We start from the raw sequence: 20,899 nt of genomic DNA on the forward strand, positions 1-20,899 counted from the left end.
ACTTTTCTGCACCTTTGAACATCTACCCCAGTCTTCCCTAGCCTCCTGCCCTCCAGATGTTTTTTGACAAGAACTTCAATAACCTCTGACCATGTTACAAGTGTGACATGAGCCAGTGTGGTGTAGTGGTTAAGAGCGGTGGACTCATAATCTGGTGAACCGGGTTCGCTCCTCCACATGCAGCTGCTGAGTGACCTTGGGCCAGTCACACTTCTCTGAAGTCTCTCAGTCTCACTCACCTCACAGAGTGTTTGTTGTGGGGGAGGAAGGGAAAGGAGAATGTTAGCTGCTTTGAGACTCCTTCGGGTAGTGATAAAGCGGGATATCAAATCCAAACTCTTCTACCTGAACTCGCATGTGCACAGCCAGCACTCATGTATGTTCATATACACACTGCTGAGAGGTTTGGGATCTTTCATTCACCATGCTGGCTGGAGCTGATGGGAGGCATAGAGACTCAGATAGCGAAGCTCATATTGAAATTAGCCAGACCTGCTACTCCTTCCACCTGTCACTTTGGTTTCTGGTTTTTGTCAGGCTGGTTTCGAACCTTATGAACCAGATGAGCTCCTCCTGACTGATAGGAGGCCGGAAGCCTTCACGGCGCATTTGGAAAACAGGGCATCAGCTTCTCTCATGATTGTTTCTGTCACATGCACAACACACTTCTGACAAACAGAGAAAAAAGCAAGACTCTGGCAGAGCTGTCACACTGCTCCTGTGTCCGTCTCTATTAAATACTGGGCAGTCAAGGAGATGAGTCCCTGTTAGATCTCATTTTCTTCAGCTGCTGGAAACAACCATTGGGTAGCCATCCTTTTTGGAAAAAAGACACACAGTTCATTGTTACGTGTCCATCTTTACCAGTCTACTGTAAAATTCAGGTCTGTAAACATGTCCTGTAAGCAAGCAATGCTGACAGACTCAGCATGGTGTCCCTGTAAAGCTTGCTTAGGCATTGGGAGGATGGGGGCATGAGATGACCCTCCATACTTCAGCGTATTGTTGCATCTGGAGGTACAAGATGAAGGTCTGCCCTTGGAAAGGAATGATGGAATCTGTTAATTTTTGTTTCCTCTTAGTTTCCCACTCTTAACTTCAGTTTGCCACTTATCAGCATCTGTTTGCTATGAAAATAATAATAATTCCTCGTGACAATTTGTTAGCAGTTCAGTTTATTTTTCTATGCATTTTCCCCAAATATAATGTCTTTTTGTATGCTATTTTCACAGATGTCTTTTTTAGCCATACTGTCCATGAATATAGACATTTTCGTAGCCATTTTTGGGGGGTGGATAATTGCACTGTGAAATTTGGAGAAGTGCAAATTCCTGAGACCAGCCAAGCTTCAATTTACAGGCTGCTTTGCAAAGTGTAAATTAGATAGGCACATATTAAAATTTGTAACCAACCAAATCCACCCCATCCCTATTAATGATAAGGGGCCCTTATGAACACAACAGGGCACCCTCTTGCTACCTATCCTTCTTCTACTTAGCTTCCATTATTTTAAAAGAATGCCTCTGCATTTTTTGCCTGGCAAACTCTTGGAGGGATAGAAATGTAGGAAACTTTATCAGACCATTGATACATGTAGCTCAGTATTGTCTACCAGTGCAGACTGGCTGACAGCAGATCTCTAAGTGTAATTTGTTGAGAGCTGAGAACTGTTAGGTGACCCTTAACAAATTACAATTCCAAGGATTCATTAAGGGGAAGCCAGGACTTTTAAAGTGAAACAAGTGTCCTTTAAATGTATGGATGTGGCCAAGGTTTCCCTCAGGGAAGGAGAGATGGAGGAATCAATCTATTTCCAGTCCATGCTTTATAGCCAATTCTACACAGAGTAGACCTATTAAAATTATTGCACCTAAGTTATTTGTTTCCATTGTTTTCAAATGGTCTGTTTTGTGTAGGAGTAACACTGAATACAACACCGTACCACTTCCATGTGTGTACATTCAAATCCACTCTTTCCTGTTTCTGCATTAAACAGTGGATTTAATTTTTTTTAATGCATGAAAATTTGAATTTTAATATGTGTTTTATTATGCATTCTGTCACAAAATACATAATGATATATGCATCAATGTCAATATATGCATTTCTAAACATAATTTATTCTAGGATACACATTTTGTAGACACTTGTTCTTGTTTCTTCTTTTTTTTGAGAGAAGTGTGAAATCAAGGAGGTGCAGATCAGTTCAGTTCACACTAGAATACACACACACACACACACACACACACACACACACAATGAGCATTCCTAGAAGAGAGTAGAAACACTTTTCCAGCTGTAGCTGATGATACCAGAGATGGAACCTGCAACTTTTCACAGACAAAGCCATGTCGTTCCTCAAGGACAGAAGCACATGAGATGTTGCTTATCGGAAGGGGAAAGCTTCAGCTCTGATGAGGAGGATAGGGTCCTGTAAGATGGTTCAGTTCAATCAGGCAAAAGGAAGAGCAGGATTATACAAATGTGCTTCCTGGCAGTGTTGAAATGTTCCCCGCCAGCTCCTGGGGTGGGCAGGTGCAGTGGGAGCAACCCCTACCCACTGGCCACAGCCTTTGAGGGGAACATTCATGGCACCCTGAGAGCTCACTTTCTTTAAGAAGAGAGGAAGGTGATTTGTGTACTGAATGGAGTTATATCCCTTTCAGACAGACATTTAGGGCAGGAATGGGAAATACAGCAGGTAGCACTAGATTTGGCCTCATCCCCATTTCCCCTCGTGTATATCAGTTAGGCATCAGCAGCTTTGGCCTCCCCCAAATTGCTAATTTCCCCTGGGGGTATTTTTTGGGAGGAGAGGGTATCACCACTGGCAGAGGAACAGAGGTGCAGAGGGAGCGGACTGCCCCCTGGCACCACTATTCCGGTAGGGTGCCATCGTGGCGGCCCCCCCTGACACACCCCGCGCACCCCGCGCTCGCCGGGCATCACGCCCTCACAGGTGGCGCGTCACGCCCCCAGAACACACATCACGCCCTCACAGGCAGCGTACTATGCCCCTGGGTTGTGCACCACGCCCCTGGGGGGTACCAGCCACGCCCTGCCTGCTCTCTGCCCCCAGTAGCAGAGCATGTAGCTTCACCACTGGATATCACAAAGCACAGCCTGCATTTCCCTATCCAGTTGCAAATCTCCCCCTTTAAGTTCTGCCACTGTACAGCAATTGAGTGTGTGGGCTGGTGGGAGTAACATTAGTGACAGTGGAAGGTGTTCAAAAGTTTAATTGCTATTGGAGGAGGGTGGTGCTAGTTTGCTAGGAAAAGAGGTGCTGGAACTCACCATGAACACCTCCTGCATTCTCTTAGAATGGCAAAGACACCCACCTGAGAAGTGCTGGAAGCAGGGGCACCAGCTTCTGGGGCGGAGGCATTCCCCCCCCCCATTTTTAAGGAGGGGCTGAGCCCCCTCAATATCTAGCGGCTCAGGATGTCATGACATCCTACGGCAGTGTGCAAGGGACAATGCTTTGGGACATCACACACTGGACATTGCAACATCACATGCGACGTCAGCTGCCTCAACTGTGGGTGCAAGCAGGCATCAGTGGCTGGAACTGAGTTCTGGCTGAAAATAAAGTCCTGGAGGAGGGCATTTTTGTGTGGAGGATCTCAGTGCCCAAAGAAGAGGGCAAGTCCTCTCCTCCAGCTGTGACCCTGCACCCCCAAATGCCTCCAGCATATAAATAAGGATAGAACTATAGGAGCCAGTTTTAAGCCAATTGTAATGTTATGGGTATGGGACGCGGGTGGCGCTGTGGGTAAAAGCCTCAGCGCCTAGGGCTTGCCGATCGAAAGGTCGGCGGTTCGAATCCCCGCGGCGGGGTGCGCTCCCATTGTTCGGTCCCAGCGCCTGCCAACCTAGCAGTTCGAAAGCACCCTCGGGTGCAAGTAGATAAATAGGGACCGCTTACTAGCAGGAAGGTAAACGGCGTTTCCGTGTGCGGCTCTGGCTCGCCAGAGCAGCGATGTCACGCTGGCCACGTGACCCGGAAGTGTCTCCGGACAGCGCTGGCCCCCGGCCTCTTGAGTGAGATGGGCGCACAACCCCAGAGTCTGTCAAGACTGGCCCGTACGGGCAGGGGTACCTTTACCTTTACCTTTAATGTTATGGGTATTTTGGAATGAGAATTGCAGTACACAGCAACATTTCCTACCCTTTTCCTCATCAATTGCCACTCCTCTGAAAATCACCCCTGCCTGGCAGTTAGGCTTGCAGAAAGGTAGCTTTCTCAGTGGCGTAGCGTGGGGGGTGCAAGGGGGGCAGGCCGCACCGTGCGCAACATCTGGGGGGGCGCGCTCGCTGCCTCCGGAGTCGCCGAAGAGCCTCGGGCGCAGGCTGTAGCAGAGCCGCATGTCTCGCGGCGCCCGGCTGAAGGCGCCCGGCAGGCAGTGGCTCTCAGCGCTCGCCGCGGAGGACGCGCCAGGCAGCCCCTCCTCACAGCCCTGCCTCCGCCGCTGCTGCTGCAGCTGCTGGGCCGTTGCATTTTCCTCGCCTCTCTGCCCCCCTCCTCCTCCGGGCAAGCGGCGTCGTTTGGGCAGCAGCGCCAGCGGCAACTCGCAGGTTAGGGGGTAGGGGGGCGCAAATTACGTGCCTTGCCCTGGGTTAGGGGGCGCAAATTACTTGCGTTGCCCCGGGTGCTGACAACTCACGCTACGCCGCTGAGCTTTCTCCTGCCCCACTCCAAATTGTCACATGGAAGAATTATTTTCATGAGTGAGGGAGACATGGGGAGAAAGAGAGATAAGGAGAGAGAGAAGTTGGGGTGCAAGAGGTGGGGTGAAGAGAGAGCAGAAGAGAACATGGGGTGACAGAGAATGAAAAGGGAGACAGACAGGTGTTCCACCCACTCACTGTCAGTTGTGGCTCCACTCTCCTCAGAACATGAGCCCTACAGGAACTGGCTCCATCTAGTCCAACACGCTGTTCTCTCAGTGGCCAAGCAGATGCTCATTGGAGGCCTGCAGTCAGGACCTGAGGGCAACATCGTGCTCTGCCCTCCTGATTCCTAGCAACTGAGATTCAGAGGTATACTGCCTCCAACCGTCGAGGAAGAACATAGCCATCATGGAGACTCGTTGATAATAGCCTTACCTTCCCTGGATTTGTCTCAGCTTTATAGCCATCTAGTGATGGTGGCCATCATTGCCTCTTGTAGGAGTGGGCTTGCCTATTGGAAGGTCGGTGGTTTGAATCCCCACGACCGAGTGAGCTCCTGTTGCTGTGTCCCAGCTCCTGCCAACCTAGCAGTTCAAAAGCATGCCAGTGCAAGTAGATAGATAGGTACCACTGTGGCAGGAAGATAAATGGTATTTCCATGTGCTCTGATTTCCATCACGGTGTCCCATTGTGCCAGAAGTGGTCTAGCCACATGACCCTGAAAAGCTGTCTGTGGACCAATGCCGGCTTCCCTGACCTGAAAGCGAGATGAGTGCCACACTCCATAGTTGCCCTTGGCTGGACTTAACCATCCAGGGGTACTTTACCTTTATCTTGTAGGAGTGAATTTCAGTGTTTTGCTATGTGCTGTCTACTTTTGGCTTCAGCCGCACCCACCACTTTTGGCTCTAGCCCTACCTAAGCTGCTGCAAGATGTTACCCCTGAAGGGAACGCAGCCCTCAGCATAAGGCAGGTTCTACAACCCTGCTGTTATCTGGAATTTTTGGCCAGCTCTGCTGACCACCCCAGACCTTGTTACAGTTGCTAAGCAATGCTGTGGATTTCCATCACCTTCAAAACACTGTCTCATTTGCACTTTTGATGTCAACAGGGACAGCTGCAGAAACTGCAACTATGCCAAATATGCCCCCATAATTAGCTGATGTTTTGAAAGCAACGGTGAATTATTGTGCCACGTCTGAAAATACTGGTGGCAGAAACTGGCAAAGAGCAGAGCAGAATTATCACTTTTATAGGTTTTGTTGTTGTAATTCTCACCCTGCATCACGCATTTTGCATTTATGTGATTTTAACAGCAAGTTATGTTTATATTTGTATTTACATGAATCTTATTAGAGAAACATCTTCCATTTCTGACATTGCCGCACTAAAGCTTTACAGCTTCCTCATGTGTATTTTTATTATTATTATTACTTCCTTTTCATCCTAATGGGGAACATGTCCTACTTTCTTGTTGAGAAGATGAGATGCTTGCATTATGCATTCCCAATATGAAAAAAAAAAATGAAGGCAGGTTCATGGTCGTCAAATGAAATGTATTCAGAGTAAGCTTCCTACCCTGAGGGAGTTGTGCTTAAAGAATTTGATTTCAGGGTAGGATTAAAACATGATGCAGTTTATGAGAAGAAGAACTCTTTAAAATAGTGCTAACACTTCCAGCTGGAGAATGAAACTACTAAGATAGGGACATAAGAAGTTGCCTTAATCTGAGTCAGACCCTTTGGTCCATCTAACACCATATTGTCTACACTGACCAGCAACAACTCTCTGGGGTTTCAGGCTCAGCATAATTCCCAGCCCTACCAGGAGATGCTGAGAATTGAAACTGAGACCCACTGCAGGCAAAGCAGACGCTCAACCACTGAGCGATGGCCTTTGCCTGAAGCTGTTCTTCAGCAGCAGGACCAGTTAGGGAGCCTTGCATTTGAGGAGGGCTCAATATCTGGAAAGGTATCAAACTGAAAAAAGCTATCAAAACATTCAGCAAAGTGCCATGTGATGACAACGCCAGCCACCTTGGTGTGCCATTGTCCAACCCTTGTGGCACTGGCAGTCATAGCTCATTGCATGCAGAAATTAAAATATGTGAACTAGCTGTAAGATGTGGCCAAATAGTTGGTGTAGGGAAGTGCTTTTCAGCCTTGGACCCCCCGATGTTGTTGAATTGGCTAAATTGGCCGGGAATGATGGGAGTTGTAATCCAATGATATCTGAGGATCAGACTGAAGAACACTGGTGTGGAACAGTGTGTGTCCATGTGTGTTTATCTGTGTACAGTGGTGCCCCGCAAGACGAAATTAATTCGTTCCGCAATTTTTGTCGTCTAGCGAATTTTTCGTCTTGCGAAGCACGAAATCCCATAGGAATGCATTGAAAATCAATTAATGCGTTCCTATGGTCAAAAAAAGTCCAAACAGAGCCAAATTTGGTACAACAACAGTTTATTAACTGCTCTTTAAAGTCACACATACTGTAAAGAGCAGTTCAAAAATTTAAGGGAAAATAAATTAACTTTATAAACAAAACATGTCTTTGTTTTTAGTCAAAGAAAAAAAGTCGCGAGACGTTTTCGTCTTGCGAAGCAAGCCCATAGGGGAAATTCGTCTTGCGAGGCAAATCGCGAATGGAAAAAACTTTCGTCTAGCGAGTTTTTTGTATTGCGAGGCATTCGTCTTGCGGGGCACCACTGTATATCCTGGGGCTGCCAGCTATTAGGATTCAGTTCCTTATCCTTTGCACTATTGATGTTCTGCTGCCACTACGACTGGCAGACTAAGTTTATGCATCAATGGTGTCACCTAGATGATAAAGTACATTAAATGTGCTTTCAAAGCACATGGATTTCCCAAAAGGATCCTGGAAACTGCAGCTTACCCCTCAGAGGACTATTAATTTCCAGCAACCTTAACAATCTACAGGTCCCGTCAGGGATGACCCAACCACGAGGTGGGCTGAAGCAGCCACCACACAGGAAGCAGTGGCAGTGGCGATGGCTGTGGCTCTGGTGAGATCTCACAAGTCTCTGTGCTATTCCTTCACCTTCCCAGCGGCGGAGCAAGCCAATAAGGCGTCTGGGGCGGCGCACGTGCCCTGTGCCCGGGGGTGGGACCAGCCGCCCACGGGGGCACTGTGGAGTCTGCCTGCCTCCTCCCACTCAGCCACCCTACAGCTGAGGGGGAGGCAACAGGCGGACAGTTTGGGCAGCATGGAACCTGCAAGCGCTCTAGCCACTGCGTCACTCCCAGGAGAGATGCGTGGCTCGGGCGCACTGCAGGCCCCACAGTGAGTGCTGCCCGGCATTTTGTCACCCCCCTCAGTGGGAACACCCGGGTCAAACCGCCCCCACAGCACCCCCTTGCTATGCCCCTGCACCTTCCTCCCCTTGCACAACTTGTGTTTGTGGGGAGGGCAGGAGGGGTCTCTTCCTTTTCTGTGCCAGGCATTGCAAATCTGAAGACTATACATGCTCCCTCCAGGAATGTAACATTACAAAGGTGCTGTGCCTTTTAGCACCCCCTATAATTCCAGCGTGTTTTTAAGTTTCTCCACAGCTCCCCAGGTTGCCTCTAACTTGCTCTGCATCATGCCCTTCATTATATGCCTAGCAATTCCTGCCACTCAGTTTTGCCCTGCAGCGGTCTTTGCTATTCTGTGTTGTGGGCATCCACATGAGTTGGCCGATGTATCTGTCTTGCCCTGGAGCAACCCCTGACTTTCCCTTCTCTGGCTGCTGTTCTCTCTTTCTCTCTTTCTGCTTCTTTCTCAAACTGTTGCTTAAAAAAATATCATGTGAAGGTTTTTGTAGGTTATTCTTCTAGAAGGTGGACTGGTGCCTGGGGGTGTTTTGGAAAAAGCAAAAGGGCAAACCTAGTTATTTTGTGCTGCTGCAGTCAGTCATGTATTTTTTTATATAAAAAAACCAGCAATCATCAGGATTATTAATTTTGCAGCTTTATATCTCTGTTGCCTCCATCATACTGGTGCAAATCAGGAATAGGCAGCTAAACATAAACAACGCTGGACACAGGTATGAGTAGAATCAGGATCTGACTATCATGGATGAAGAATTAAGGTTGGGCAGCACAATGGATGTGTAATTTTGGGAAAGTCATTGGTGGTCATTGTCTAGGGCAGGAGATTTTAATTTAGAGATGGGCTAGAATTTCTGGGAGAAGAATTTCTGGTTTTTTTTTTTGTTTGTTTTTTTATAAAAATAAAAATCTGGCTCTTTCCAAATCATAGAATGATTTCAACATCCCCTGGAGAATATTTTGTCAAATGCCTGCCAACTTTCTGCCCTTGAATAAAGTGGTGCAGCTGTAGAATCAGTTTTAATTATGGCTTTAATATAATTTTTTATATTGTTGGAGGAAACAATGGGCTCTTCCTTCATCCATTGGTAAATAACTTTATTCAGTATCTATTAACTGAGATGAAATTTATCAGAATAGAATTTCTGAGAATTTCTTTCTTTGGCCCTCCTTAACCTGCTGGAGCACTCTGTGCTCCCTCTCCAGAGAATTTTGGGTGAAATCCTAGCACAATTTCATTACCGACAAACTAAATGGAGAATTTTGAGCAGGTCATTTTCACTCAGCGCAAACTTTACCTGTGTCCAAGAGAGAGTGCATTTGCATTATTGAAGCACTGCACCAAAAGCATCTTAATGCAAAGCCATTCCCCCGCTGCCCAAGTGTTTTATCAGTAAATTATTATTATTATTATTATTATTATTATTATTATTATTATTATTATATTTATTTATACCTGCCCATTTGGCTGAGTTGCTGTTTTTCTAGAAAAAGAGGAACACCTCCCTTGTTCCCTTATAATGGCAATGGTGCTCACCTGAGAGGTGCCGGAACTGAGTTCTGGTGAGTTCCGAACTTCTTTCAATAACAGTAGTGAATGTGCCCAATGGGGCATAGCTCCATGGTAGAGGAACGTTTTTGCATGCAGAAGGTCCCAAGTTCATGCTCTAGCATCTCCAGTAAGGGCTGGGAGAGACTCTCTGCTGGAATTCCTAGAAAGCTGCTGCCAGTCCGTATAGACCATATTGATCCAGATGAACCAAAGATCTGATTCAGCATAAGGCAACTTTCAATGTTCCTACAAACTATTTAGGCTCTGATTTCAGGATTAGTTTTAGAAGTCCTCATATTTAGACTGGAATTTAGGAAGAGTGTGGTACAGGAAAGAGCAAATAAGATAAAGAGATCAGGTGTAGTGAATCTTAAGCCAAAGGAACCAAACACAGCCTTCCAGACTCTCTTTTTAGCACTTGCGACTCTTCCCAGGCTTCACCTCCCCTACACATCTTCTTGCCAGGCAACACCACTCTCTGGACCTGCCCCAGAAAAACCAGTACATACTGGGTTTTTTTTCCTGTGAGAGCATGGTGGCCATTTTGGGCGTCTTGCTCACACAGTTTCAGACTGAGCTCTCCCCCCCCCCCACCAAAGTGCTTTCTTCAAGTCTGTGATCTTCTACTGCACTTCAAAACACATGTTTTTGGGTGAAAAAGTGCCTGAAAGGGTCCTTTTTCTGGGTCCACAATCTTATGCAGGACACGTGACCTGTGTGGGATTTAGGACCCAGAATATGGTGTCCTGATTTGGGGCTGCATTGTATTGGAGGGTACATTGTTTCTGCCTCACTGGAATGTGTCCTTCAACTCTGACAAAGCTTCTTTCTTGCCTTGATGGGGGATAGATAGGGTTGTGTTGTTGTGCATCAAAACCAGCTTACTGTACAAAGGTAGAACTCACTTTTGTTGCTCTGCCCCCTTTTTCCCTCTGGCCCTGGGGACCCATGGCATATGGCCCCTAGAAGGTTTCCCAGCAGGAAATGAGGCTCTGGACAATGTGTGTGGGGGGGTGTATCAGGAGTGAACATGGACCACTGGTACCAAACTGTATGGGAAACTGCCCTGACAGAAAATCTAACTAACAAATTGATGGTGATACAGGGACAAGCAAAGGAAGGGCACCTTTGTCTTGGTGTGGCTCCCCTTTAATATATATGTGTTATGTACTGAGTTGAATAGGATCCAAAATGCAGCAGTCTGATTGATCCTAGAACAATAGGATCCACATAACAATATGCAAGCCAGCGAATGGTGGAGACCGCCTCCCCAGCCTGACCCTTCCAGAGAAGAAGAAGACAGTTCAGAATTACAACAAGGGTTTGAGGGAGATCACAACTCAGAGGGAGATGATGGGGAAAGCTGGGAAATAATGGGAGAGGAGGAAGAAGTAGAACCAGAGGGGAGACAACTGACAGACACAGTGTGTCAGGGCTGGGTCAGAATGCACAGAGTCCCCTGACATTGAAGAGAGAGTTGGGCAAGGACTAGAAGCAGCAGAGGAATGTGTGTTTGGAGAGGAGGGGGGAGCAGGGCCCAGCAGTGAAGTGTTAGAGTCTGTAAACGCAGGGAACCATGAAGAAGTGGCATGTGAGCTGGCAGCCTCCCAGGCACTGCAAGGGTTAAGCTCTGAATCGGAAGGGGGGGGATTTACATCAGCTTGAGTGAGACGGGAGGAAAAAAGGCAGGTCCAAAGGCGGGTTGTAAAGTTCCCACACTTTAGGTGCTGGAAGAGGGGGCAGAGATGCCCAGACCTGACTTTATATTATGAAGCTTCGTGCTTGGTATGGTTAAAAGACTGACTGACCTTAGAAAACACTGACCTATTAGATCTAGAGGGCCATGACAATAGATATGGTTGGCATTCGTACCTATGGTACAACAAAGTAAAGGTACATAAAGGTTTTCTAAACCATGTGATTAGGAAATCTTTATATGAAGTATGGGATCGGAATAAAAACCTCCTGGAAAGAAAGACACCATGGTGGATATCACCAATTGAGGTGCTGACAACAAAAAAAGTAAACATGGAAGGGGAAAGAGTAACATATGAGGATATTACTAGGAAAACAGCCCAAGGGATAAAGCTCAAACCATATGACCACATTGAAAAGATGTTAACAGGGTGGCTGCAATACCATCAGATCAGTGATTTATTAAAGGAAGACAAAAAGAGAAATGGGTTTGATGATAATAAATCGAAATTCCAAATCGAGTTAATAGACTGTAAAGATAAAATTTTATCAAGAATGTATAGTTTATTGCTAGAATGGAATACAAAAGACGAAGAAGTAAAGGAATCAATGATAAAATGGGCAATTGATATTGGGCATAACATTGAATTGGATGTGTGGAAAAGATTATGGAAGGAGGGTTTGAGATTCACAGGATGCATGGCTTTAAAGGAAAACTTGCTAAAAATGATGTATAGATGGCATTTGACGCCAGTAAAATTAGCTAAAATGTATAGGAAAAAAGAAAGAAAGTGTTGGAAATGAAAAAAGGCAGATAGGGACTATTTCCATATGTGGTGGACCTGCGATAAGGTAAAAACAATTTGGGAATCAGTTTATAATGAACTCAAAAAAATATTTAGATATACTTTCCCCAAAAGACCGGAAGCGTGTCTATTAGGCTTAATAGGAACAGAAATTAAAATAGAAGATCAAAATTTGTTCATGTATGCTACAGCTGCCGCGAGGACCCTTCTGGCCCAAAGATGGAAAGTACAAGATATACCAACTATACAGGAGTGGCAGGCGAAGTTGACAGAATATGCAGAACTTGCCAAACTGTCAGGGAGGATCTGGGACCAGGGAGATCAAAGATACCAAAATAACTGGAGTAAATTTATTGAATATTTAAAGAAGAATTGTAAAGAGGTTAAGACACTAGCAGGATTGACATAATACCTCCAATGTATAATAGTACTAATTTGAGAATGATGTGTGTGATGGAAAGAGGATAAATATACCAGTTCTGGGGAGGGAGGGGGGTCGTGACTCGGCAGAGTCAAAGGGAATGTATGGAGCTATTACAATTTGTTGGAAAAGAATATGTAAGGAAAACAATAAAAAATCACTTGGAAAAAAAAGGAAGAGGGGGCAGAGATCATTGGCTGTATCTGAATCAATGGACTCAGACTAATGGTGATTAGCTCATTGTGCCTTTTGTAAATAGTTGTAAATAAGGACTATAAAAACGCTGACGGGTGTGAAGTGGTGATTACAGTGAAGAGAGAACGTATCTCCCTGACACAGTGTCTTTAGAAAGCATTCCAGACCCCCCTCCCAGAACCCAGCAGGCATTGAAAGTAGGAGAGCAAAGAGCTCAAAGGCAAAGGGTACATCTCAGCACCTGTACTAATGACACATGTCTGGCGATCACACAGAGTCCCTGGACGTTTCACCGTCTATTGATCCCTGTGCCACCACTTTATTTCTCACTGCCACCACCCAGGCCCTACCTGGTACAATACTGAGTCCAGTCAGACTTAAATTGGAACATAAACTTCTGTTTATTTATTGCAGTTTAACAAGCGTGTGGTTTCATAAACGGTATCGGTCAATTACAACCATGGGGTGCCTATCCAGACCTATAACTTCCGCTACCTGCTCTCACTCACTAAACCACCTCTCAGATATTTACTTGTCTTCCTAGCCCCTAACTGTTCCTGACTCAGCTTATTTCACTACACTAACTCAACCTAACCCCAGACTCTATCCCAATTCACTCCCACTCCAACCAACCAACCAACCAACTCCCAACGAACTCCTCCCTTTGCCCCTCCCAGAGCTGGTTTAATAGTCCCTCTGACTCCACCCCCTGGGTTCTGATTGGGTAACCTGTTTAACTATTTCACCTCCAGCACTCTCATATGTTAACGTCACATCGTGAAAGAAGAGAGGGAGGAGGTGGAAACTCACTCAGGGCAACACCATTATTCTAAGAGGCTGCATTTCCAAGCCTCCCTCTGTCAATATTGAATAAAAAGCAGATGGTAAGGACCTTTCCTTGTCTTATCTGTTCCTGGCAACCTGCCATGGGGGTTGAATCCTCTGCCACCTGACACCCAGCAGTGTACAAATTGATATGGGTAATCTGATCCAGCAACACACACACCTTCACACAGAGAGGCAAAGCACACTGCAAGCAACTGCAGCCAACCACACCCTGGGCCATCTAGTCTCTCACTCCACCAGCAAAAATAAAATACCTGCTTGCAGCATTCAATATTCTCTGGGCACCAGGTGCATTTTGCACCTGGCTATGGGCCACTTATCAGTCTGACCAAACTGCGGGAGGCAGTGGAAGACAGAAGTGCCTGGCGTGCTCTGGTCCGTGGGGTCATGAAGAGTCGGACATGACTAAATGACTAAACAACAACAACAATGGGCCACTTGTGACCAAGTGAAGATGCCTGGGCACCAGGGTGGCGCCTGATGTCTCCACCATCTGGAGGTTCATGCCTGGGGATCCTTGGATCTTGACTGTTTCCACAAACTAGCAGCACCTCCTGTAGAATTCTATTCATTACATTTTATCTGTATAATCTGAATGAATTTCAGGAAGTAAAAAGTCATATTGAAAAATATGCCTTTCCAGCCATCTGGCCCCCAAATGGCAAGGAGGCATTCTGTTTTGGCAACTATAACCCTGGTTTAAGGAGCCATTTGGAGCCTAGCTTTTATATCTGAGTTTCCAACACAGCCTGCTTACGTGGCGCTGACACAAAATAATGGTAATGTATCGCTTGGAATATGACTGACTTGTTTGAAGGATTCTATGACTTGAAAACAAAGACTCTGTATATAATAATAATAATAATAATAATAATAATAATAATAATAATAATAATTTATTTATATCCCGCCCTCCCCAGCCAAAGCCGGTCTCAGACAACAATAATGTACCACTGTTACCCAATAAAATCTTTGAATAAAAACTTTTTTGTTGTTGCTTATTCTTGGAATAAAGGGATAGATTGAGGAACACCCTCTCATCCATTTCCCCTTCTCTAGCATCATGGGGAATAGAATCCTGGTTATGCCTATCCACTCTTTAAATGAGAGTCACTAAAGGTCATAGCAGCAGTGATTTTTTTTAAAAGGAAAAAGGTGTTGGTACTTTTTGTATTTATTTTTGCTGTTTGGAAAGTGACAGTGAAATCATAGAATTGCAGAGGTGGAAGGGACCCTGAGAGTCATCTAGTCCAACCCTCTGCGATGCTGGAATAGACCCTAGTTGCATACAGGGATTGAACTTGCAACCTTGGCATTATCAGCACAATGCTCTAACCAACTAAACTATGAAGTGGTTCCAGTAAGTTTCACACTATTAACACTTGGGGGAGAGTGACAGTACTGCATACACTTGAGTAGCCCTAGAAAAAAGCACTGCATAGCACCTCCCTGGTTCTGTTATATTCAGTCAATACATATTTGTGGGGAATATGAGTGTGTCTGCCCATTTTTCCCCGCAGCCAATTTTTTTTTAAGGGGAGGAGGGTGATATCTAGGCAAACTGATGCTTCCATCAGAGTTCTGTGCTGCCCAGTTTGAAGAGCAATCTGTCGAACCGCCCTGCCTCGGGCTATAGAACTAACATTCTGAATACTGCTTAGTGCCATTCCACTTGGCTCTATGTTTACCTTGGGCCTCTTTTCAGCTTTATACAATTTTAATTAATCCTTTATGATCTGCAGCAAGAGATCTGCCAGACAGCAGCACAGAACTCTCGCTGTCAGCTTCTGACTGTGGCTGTTTTCGGCTAAACAGTCTGTCTGTTCTGATGTACAAAGAGGTTCTTCATCCACAATAATGTTACACTCGTCTAATTAAAATTATGCAGCAGTATGTGGTTGGCTCCTTTTAAAGACAAGGCTGGGTTATGAAACTGGCCAACTCCTCCATGCCTGCTACTTAGGGAGCAAATTGCTTGCTTATGTATATAATAATTCCATTGATGCCAAAGCACAGAAGTGGTTCCTGGCCTTGCATACAAAAATAAAATAAAATAAAATAAATCATTGCATTCCAGGGAAGCTCTAAAAAGCAATGGGTTTTTTACCCCTTCTGGGAATGGAATAACTTCTATTTCAAAGTGGAATGGGCATATTTTATTCTTCTCCTTTTTAGAAGATGAGATATTCTTCAGGGGGGAGGGATAAATCAATGTAGAAAAGTTGGAAATGGCATCTTAGAGCAACAAAATGATTGGATATGTCACCACCACCATTTTCTCTTCCAAATATTGAAGGCAATGGGTGTGTTTTTTTCCAGCTTGAAGAACTGACATTTTAGAATGAAATTTTTCTTTTATATTATGCTGAGATCAGAAAAGAAAATTTTAAAATCTAGCATTTGCTCTCACTCATACAAAACCAGCATGTCCCCATGTGGCATCAACTACGTACATGTTTTTAACACTGATCATGAACTTTAAGGCCAGGTTACTTTTAGATTCCAATGTATGTTGCTAGAATTTTGTTTGAACTTCTCAGCAGGTATCTTTCTCCAGTCCTAATTACTCAAAGGATGTCTTATTCTCTGTGTGTAGGTGTATTTTTAAAGAGTTCTATCGCTTACATTCCTGTACTGCATTAATACACCAGGATGGCTCATGAAAGATGGATGTTTCCAACCCAGCATGCTGCAAGCCAAGGTTATAGATCTTGCACTTGAAAACACACACACACAACCCCCATTTTTTTATTTGCCCCTAGGAGTTTTTATTTTATTTATTTAGAATTATTTCTAAGTTACCATTCCAGACAAAGCCTGACCAAGGTGTTGTCAAAAAAAAAAAAAAAAGTTAAAGAGAGGAAAACAGCAGTCCCTCCACCTCCACCTTAGCTGGTACAGTACAAAAGCTAAAATTATTAGATCCTCCCAGGAATAAGAGACAATAAACCATACTCAGCCTTTTTCATAACAGCAGTATCCACAGTGCATCCCAGGTGTAAAGAACTTTAGTCCTTTGATGGTTGCCATACTACAAGTTCCATCAACCTTGACTCTTGGCCATGCCAGCGAGCCAAAAGTTTCCCACACTTAGTCTAGCCCTCAAAAGAATGGGCCTTAGGAACTAGTAGCTGGCACCTATTTCATAAGGTAACTATGTATTTTTCATATGGTTAGCCATTTGAATGGTAGCTTGTTTTCCCTCCACAGAAACACAATGTGATTGACTTAGGAACAAAGTTAATTGAAATGATGTTTACCTCCGAGCAAACCATGCAGCCAATCTGTAACAACAAAAATCACATGGAACCTTAGCCTATAGAGTTCGGAACACCATAAACTCTCTTCTGTAAAAGGCATACTGAAGGAGGGAGAACCTGGCCCATTTTAGGCAGACTTGTTCTGAAGAGCCATGATTGAGCATTATGGGCTGTATCCAGTGTTGTACTAAGTTAGTCACTTAGCTGTATACTTGTTCTGCTGGCGAAACATTTTGCAGTAATGGGAAGTTGTTGAACAAGAGAATGTGTAAACATCTTGCTGGTATGCTTAATAGAGTTGCATAATAGAGTTTGTGTTGTATTCCTCTATTACAGGGACGTCCAAGAGACTGCAATCTACTCACACTATAAATAAACTGGCAGTGAGCTACCCATTGGATTGACCAGAGTTGTTGAGCTTTTGGGGGGGGAGAGGAATGACCAGAATTGTTGACTTTAGGCGGTGGGGAATCAGCAAAGTTATTGAGCTTTTTCTGGTCCAGGGCCGTCAATCAGGAACCTGCGATCGACCATGATCAACCACTGACACCCAGCAATCAACCGGTAGATCATGATTGTTGGACATCCCTGCTCTATTACATTACATTAGAACTCATCCACTAGCACTAGAGCAGATACAGCCCATGCTAGTGTCTTTAAGCTTTTGCAGTTATCATTTAAGTGAACAATAAATTTACACCAATTTTCCTGGAATCTCTGTTCGTCCTGGTCCTGAATCCTGCAGGTCAGTTTGGCTAACTCTGCAAAGTTCATTATTTTTACCTGCCCCTCCGCAGGACTGAAGTAACTCCTACAATGTAGATAAGATGTAAAGAGTTAAAATGCACAACTGGATTTGATAAGGGATACCAGCTGAATGGAAGGGAGGAAGTCACAAGCTTGGCAGAGCAAAAAGGGTTATAGGTTGATTAATGTATTGTATGATTAAGTATGTAAAGAAAACAATAAAAATTTATTGGGAAGAAGAAAAAAGAGCAGATACAGCCCAATATAAAGAATGTCTTATTCAACAAGGACAGGAACTGGGACACAAAGATATAGACAAATTCAGAATAACCGTAAGGGCAGCCATTACCTGCCTTCATGTTTCCTTACTACTGCTTCTCTCTCTTCTCATCATTCCTACCCACTACTCAAAGTCGGCAGGTGTTGATGGCAAGGGAGTAGAAGCAGCAGCTCCCTGCCCTCTCCTTCTGTAAGTGATGGGTACTTGACTCAGAAAGAGTGTAGACCCTTCTTAGGAAGAGGGAGTGCATAAGAGGCCACTTGTCCAATGACAATCCAAAATCTGGAGCTGGAACTGGAACTGTTAACTCCAGTTACAATTCCACATATAAGTTAATTGAAAACTCTGTGTGCCACACATTCACAACTTATTAATACGGTGATGCTCATTTCCCAGATTTGCCTCACTCTTAGCAGCACTGAATCTTCTATCTTGGCAGCAATAAATTAGCTCTTTTGGTTGTGTGATTTGGCCCTCATCACGACTGAAGAGCACATTCCAAGGACTCGACTCACTGATTCAAAAACACGAAATGTTCTGCAAGGAGCTGCCGTGTCATGACACAAAGTGGGCTACTAAACCAACATGGTGTAGTAAATTGAACTTATTGAAAATTACATTTATATCCCACCTTACACCCAAGGAGCAGAAAGCAGCATATATTGTTGGTTCCCTACTGCCACAATTTTATCCTCACAGCCAACCACACCATGAGGTAAACAGGGTTGAAGAGTGAGTGCAGGAAGGTCACGCGACTTCATAGCTATGTGGTGATTTGGATTTGGGTTTCCTCAGTCCTAATCCAACACTCTAACCATCACACTGACTCTTTTGACATGAGACAATGAAGCAGAAGCAGACACTAATGTACCCAGAAAGAGAAAACGGGATAATTACATTACCCTAAAAATTGGATAATATCCAGCTTTTTCAAGGAGAGGAGGCAGAAATGTGATGGTGATGATTTGAGGCAGAAAGATATGCAGTTTCCACTCCCTGACCACCAGGACTGCCTTGACCTGAACTTACCTTGAGAAGCATCTGATGAAAGCCATTTAAGTTTCATTCCTAAAGTTAAACAAGATTTTATAGGATCCTCACGGAAAGCATTCTAAATTCCCTAGTGAAATGATAAGATCCAAGTTCAGCAGATAAATAAAACATGATTGTCAGGTCAACAAGTATTTGGAAGCTGAGAACTGGATTACTGTAACCACAAGATCCTTCACTGAGCCCACAATTCTAGTTCAACCTTGTCTGCATATTGCCAGAATAAATTTAAACAAGGTAATAAGCAAAGGATTTATCAGACCTTCTACTTTGCTTCTGGGCAAACACGAGGCTGTTTAAAAATTGATTTCTTCTGTGTGTGCTTTCCTGTCTCTCCTTTTGATTTTATCTAGTCCTTGATCATGCAGAATAGAGTTTGATGTCTTAGTGAAATGGCTGTGGGTTTTAGGCTAGACACTGCCTAATGCCAGAGTGGGGCTGGTTCTGCTTCTAAGCTACAAGGAGCTGTGAGCACAAGATTCCATTTTCTTAAAGCAGAAAATCCCATTTTCTGCAACTGATGAACCCAAATGTGCATGTTTCCTACATTTTTATGCTTTATCGATTTCAAACACACACTTTTTCAAAGAGTCCCACCCCTCCCCATCCCCAATTTTTGTCAGAAACAAGGGGCAAGACATGGCAGCAGGGGCACTGGCTCTGGCTGAGGGTGGGGGTCGATGTGATGGTGCAGAAAAAGGTGGCATTCCTGCTGGCAGCTTCAAACCAAGTGTCCTAATCTAGTCCATGGGACCTTTCCACAAATTATGCCCACCTACTATCCTTTTAAAAAAATATTTTTATTAAATTTTCTGTTTTACAATTTCAAATAAACATTTTACATACTTAAGATATCAATGACTTCCCTTCTTCTCTTTCTATGGTTAATTTTACATATCCTATATCCCTGCATATTTTACAAAAATTATACCAATCAGTTTTCCATTATTACATCCATCAAAACATATTTACATTGTTGAATTTATCTTAATGCTGCCAGTGTTTTCAGCCGTACACAATTATTTTCCATATAGTCAATAAACGTTTTCCAATCTTCTTTTAATGTACGTTCTTCTTGTTCCCTTATTCTGCATGTTAAGTCTGCAAGTTGTGCATATTCTGTCAATTTAAGCTGCCATTCTTCTTTGGTTGGGACCTTGCTCATTTTTCATTTTTGGGCTAGAAAAACATGGGCTGCAGTTGTTGAATACATAAATAACCTTTCCTGACACCTGGGAATTCCAGTCTGGATTATCCCCAACAGAAATGACTCTGGGGTTTTTTGGAAAGTAATTTTATACATTTTTTCCCAATTCATTATAAATAATTTCCCAATACTTTTTAACCCTTTTACATGTCCATGCCCACCTACTATCCTATGTGATGTCGGTTGTTGGGGCAGGAGAAGTTGTGGCCACAAAGGCACCAGCTGGTGTAAAACACTGTGATGGGGATGAACTAACACTATTATACAACTCTAGGACTCAAAATTGAGTACAGACTGCCCATATAATACCCTACAACATTCTTCAGATGACAATAGGGACATTTCTCCCTCCCTCACAACTGACTCCCTTCACAACTGACCCTCTACAATCCCGAGAAAATCCCTTAATCCCAATGTTATTTTATTTTATACTTTGGTAGATTTACAAAAAGAAAAACACCCCGATAAATAAATTTTAGAAAGGGGCAAGATTAGACATGGATGCAGAAAGCAGTATAAGAAGACGTAAAGACTCCTTGCACTCCACTCCCCCTTTCTTCCCACCCAGGGTGGACCTGCCCTCTGCCTGCACCTCAGAGCCTGTGTGCCGTGCAAGGTTCGGCCTCCTTGCTTGCTCTCCAGCAGCCAGGGGACATAGGAAGGGGGGCGGTAGGGCGTTGTGCCCCGGGTACCCTCACCGAGGGGTGTAACATTTGGTGTGCCATCCGCCTGCGACTCCCAAGCCTACCCTGAGCTGTCGAGGTAAGTGGTTCAGCATCTGCAGGTTGAATCATCAGCATCTCCAGATAGGTTGGTGACGGTCCTCTTCCTCA

The 20,899-nt window shown here is 44.4% G+C and overlaps 1 long non-coding RNA gene across 1 annotated transcript; it reads right to left on the reverse strand.

The window, feature by feature from the left end:
• Positions 1–397: 397 nt before the first annotated feature.
• LOC309519665 lies at positions 398–19,192 on the reverse strand. Its single transcript, XR_014213948.1, has 2 exons — positions 19,122–19,192; positions 398–1,032 (listed from the first exon to the last, which is right to left on the reverse strand). It is a non-coding gene; the product is annotated as an uncharacterized lncRNA (long non-coding RNA).
• Between the last annotated feature and the right edge of the window lie 1,707 nt (positions 19,193–20,899).

The sequence above is a fragment of the Podarcis vaucheri genome (assembly GCF_965113315.1).
Source record: "Podarcis vaucheri genome assembly, chromosome: 15".
Classification (NCBI taxonomy): domain Eukaryota; kingdom Metazoa; phylum Chordata; class Lepidosauria; order Squamata; family Lacertidae; genus Podarcis; species Podarcis vaucheri.